The sequence below is a fragment of the Pinus tabuliformis genome, chromosome 3_2, assembly GCF_031772625.1.
Source record: "Pinus tabuliformis cultivar Carrire ecotype Pingquan chromosome 3_2, CPIR1, whole genome shotgun sequence".
Classification (NCBI taxonomy): domain Eukaryota; kingdom Viridiplantae; phylum Streptophyta; class Pinopsida; order Pinales; family Pinaceae; genus Pinus; species Pinus tabuliformis.
In genome coordinates this window covers 273,299,473-273,303,843 of record NC_142302.1, presented here as the reverse complement: position 1 = coordinate 273,303,843, position 4,371 = coordinate 273,299,473, and the positions used below count along the sequence as shown (strand labels likewise).

The window sequence follows — 4,371 nt, the reverse complement described above, 5'->3', positions numbered from 1 at the left end:
AGCTTCTTTGTATTATTTCTCCAGAATCATACAGTCGAGTTCTCTTTCTTGAACAACAGAAGTAAACAACAACCCCAAATGAGCTGCGCGGGGGTGAATATATACAAAAATATCATGTAAAATATCTGAAGTAAGAGTTATTGAGCAGTAATTGTTTCTATCAACTTTTACAATATAGTGGTTACAAAATTTAAAGCCTCTGGCACAGGTATACAACAGCTGTCTGTTGTTTGTCAGATTTGTTTGACTTTTGGGCCCATGGGCCGGCTGAGCTCTTCCCCGACGGTTTGTGCTGTCTTTTCGCTTCTTTGCTGACACGCTGGCACAGTCACCTCTCAAAAGGCTGATCTGTAATCTCCTCAACTGCTTGCTGGTTGCTGTGGGATGCTTTTAATCTGAATATTCAATTTAATCAAAGCAGAGTCTTGATCATGTTCGTCCACCATTCATCAGTAGGCATTTGGTGCCTCTGCATTTTGTGTAATGTTTCATCAGCATCTGTATATTTGTAGTAATTAGGGGGCACTGCAAACAGATGGTTGATTTCATGTTCTATATAAAACAGATTCTCTAGTTTATCATACAATTCTTGTCCTGTAGGCGGCCCAGTTCCTTCTGAAGTGCTAGATGAGGTAATCAACTGATCTGTGATGTAATTGTTGACTCTTTTTGCATATTGCTCATGAGACAATAGCCTTCCAGCGCTCTTTATTAAACTGGGAAGTCCTCTGTCATATAATGCTGTGATCTTGGCACCAAAAGTATTTACCTCTGCTTGAATATCCTGACATTTTCTTTCTAGTGCTTGCACATAGTTTCTGAGGGTGAGTAACCTTTTGATCAGTAGAATTGTATCAGTTCTATCTCTGATACCCATGTTTGCTAGCTGTATGCCAGTTCTGTTGTTCAACACATTGATCATTCTAGTAGCTACATCTGGCATACTTCCTAGAGAAGCTCTGGCTTTTTGATTTTCTGCATAAGCCCTGCCCAGCAAATCCATTTTTTCATGGATAGTCTCTATATATTGCCATTGGTCTGTGATTGATTGACCAATCTTTAGCCATATAATTTTCTTGAGCTCCGTTATTGCTTTGCCCATGGTCATCTCTTTCTCAAGCTCTTTGATTTTTCTTTCCAAGGTCTTTGCTTCCCTTGTCTTTTCTGCCACCTGTTGCTTAGATTTATCATATTTCTCATTAAGTTTGGCCAATTCCTCCTTGGCTTCACTCAGCTCTGCCATCTGGGCTTCTAGGACTCGAATTTCATTCATCAACTTCTGCATGTCGAGGCTTGGAGCCTGCTCTGATGTTGGTGCTGGTGCTGATGTTGATGGAGCTGTCTCCACTGTCTGCCCTGTAGGAGGAGTGACAATTTGAGGAGGATCCTCAAGGTTGATTACTTGCTGAGGGGGCTGAGAGGTTTGGCCTCTTTCTTTCTGTTGTAGGGCTGCCTGCAATGCAGCCTCTGTCTCTACCAATTTTCCCTCTGTTTGTACCAGCTGCTTATGCAGTGATATCAGCATGGTTGCTACATCCTGGTCCTTTCTTTGCTGGGCAACCTCCTCTGTTTGAGGGTGAAGGGTTGCTGGGATCTTCACCATTTTTCTCAAGGCTGCAATATCTGCATCCCTCTCCTTAAGTAGCATTTGTATAGCTTTTGGGTCCTTTGGGTCATGCCCAATCTCTATGATTATATCCTCCAAAGACCTGATCCTGTTGTCTTTGGCCTGAGAGGATGCCTTCTCCAACTCAAGTTGGGCAGTTGTGTTGTTCAGGCTATTTTCCAACTTATGTGCCAAGAAGGTCTTATCTGCAAGTGTTGAATACACCATCTCACCCGTTTGCTTGTGAAGTTCTATTTGGTCCATAGGGTGGATGTCTTTTGCAAGAACCTCAAGGTTGGTCCTTATATAGTCTGCAGCTGACTGTGGCTGCAGCATGGTTGGCATGAAATGACTCATGGTCATTTTCCCCTCTGTTATGTCATAAGCGGACATAAGCCTCTGCTGGTTTGTAGGGGCCATCTTGAGCAAGTGATTGTAGAGCTGGAGCCTAAGTGGCTCATTCCTCTTTTTGATATCAATGAATTGTTGTTTTATGCCAGTTTCAGCTCTCCTTTGCTGGCTTGAGGAGCTGACCTCTCCTCCAAGGGTTCTTTCTTGTTCCTGCTGAAAGGAACTGGCAGATGCCTCCATGCTTGGTGGGCCCATGCCCAAGGATTGCCCCATAGGCATCTCTTCTTCTGAAAGGGGATTTAGTCTCTGTCTTTTCTCCCCTTGATTTGTGGATGTGGCGAGGGGAGTCTCCTGTTCTCTATCCCTCTTCTTGCTTTTTTCCTCATTTTGTGGAGTTTGGAGCACCGAGGCCTCCACTGTAGTTTCTTGCCTAGGAGGCACAGTTTCTTGAGCCTGCTGCTCTTTGGATTTTGGGGCCTCAGCTGTTTCTTCTTGCTGCTTTGGCTGTTCTTCTTTTTGTTGTTCCTTTTGCTGTTCTGCTGTAGGAGGTGGTTGTTCCTGCTCCATCTGCTTTTCTTTACCTTTGCTGGAAGCCTGATAAGTAGTTTTGGCTGCTTGCTGGTGTGCTGTAGAGGATGAGGCAGCTGCTCCAAGTTGCCTTTGATGAGAAGAGGAAACATGTCTGTTATCACTGAAAATGTTGTTGCCAAATTTTTTTTTAGCCTAGCATTAAAGACAGGGTGTTTTCGTAGCGCCTGAATTCTCTTTTAGCAGTTTCGCAGCGCTACCTGTTTAGGTGGTTTCGTAGTGTGCTATGAAATTAGGGATTTGTTCGAGTTTCCAGCGGAGGCCCAAATCCTAGCATGCCTATTGTACACTGACTACAACTGTTGTGGATGAGTTGATGTGCTTAAAGGTCTAATGTCAGATCTTTCAGATAAGATTGAAGATATCAAGGCGATGATATCGGCTCCACCTTTGTCTGAGGTTCTTCAGGTTCTTTATAATGATAAGAACGTTTCTCAGGATAAAAATGCTTGTATAAGTGTGAATTCCTCCCATGAAGTAGAAGCTGGTTGTCGACTAAAGGTAGTGCATATATTATCTTCAAATATACGTGGTTGTGGGATCGTGTACGCGTCAGTGATGAGCTTTTGAAGTGTTAAGATTGAGCAAACGGTGCTAGCTGTTCGTGCATTAGTTCTTCCACCGACAGAGAACATAGACACCTGGTTGACATTTGTTTTTCTTTGACGGAAAATGGGGTCGTATTAGTCAAGGTCATTCCACCAGCACAATGACGCAAACGGTATTGTGACTGTATCTGCTAGAGGCAAAGCAACGGATACGATGGACTGTAGAGCATATATTGGACAATTTTCAGCAGATGGCTCCCTTTTTGTCACAGGATTTCAGGATCATCGGATAAGAATATACAATGTGGAGAATGAATGGACAATTCAAAAGGATGTGCTTGCCTGACACTTCTCTTTCACCTGATCAGCGTTACCTTGTGTATGCTACTATCACTCCTATTGTCCACATTGTGAATGTTCGAAGCAGTGTCAGAGAATCCTTAGCAAACGTCACAGAAATTCATGAAGCGCTCATTTGGAATTTTCTGCGTTAAGTTTTCAACAGATGGACGAGAACTTGTTGCCGGCAGCAATGACAAATCTATATATGTTTATGATCTAGAAACGAACAGGCGTTCTTTAAAGATACCAGCTCATGAGGATGATGTCAATACAGTATCATTTGCAGATGACACTAGCCACTTGATCTACTCTGGAAGCGATGATAGCTATTGCAAGGTCTGGGATAGGCGTTGCCTTTCATCCGGGGCACAGCCTGCTGGAACTATAGTTGGACATTTGGAAAGCATTACTTTCATTAATAGTCGTGGAGATGGACGCTATTTTATTTCTAGTGGAAAAGACCAGACGACAAAGATGTGGGATATTCGCAAAATGACAGCAGGAAATCCTAGCATAAAGTCAAGGAGTTCCTCTGGTAATGAATGGGATTATCGTTGGATGGAGCATCCAAGGAATAGGAAGAATGCTAAGCATCCTTATGACCAGTCTCTGACGACTTACAGGGGACATGCTGTCTTGCGTACTATTGTCCGCTGCTACTTCTCTCCATCTTTCAGCATTAGCCTTATAATTACATGTGCAAGCGAGCTTAATCTAAATTGATGTAAGAACACCGTGCAAACTGGATGTCTGACTATTCTGACAAGTATGTGGAACACGTTGAAGATCCTAGAAAATCATTTCGAAAGTGATTCACCAATTGATTAGTGATGCATTCTTTGCTGAAACGAGATTATAAGAGATAAGACTAATGCAATGTAAGCCCTTGGGCTAAAGTTTGCTGCAAGAAAGCATCTCCACAGCATGGTATGGCAG

At 43.0% G+C, this 4,371-nt stretch overlaps 1 pseudogene; it reads left to right on the top strand.

Moving 5' to 3' along the window:
- Window positions 1-2,878: 2,878 nt before the first annotated feature.
- Window positions 2,879-4,158, top strand: LOC149180704 (LEC14B homolog pseudogene; annotated as a pseudogene).
- Window positions 4,159-4,371: the final 213 nt, after the last annotated feature.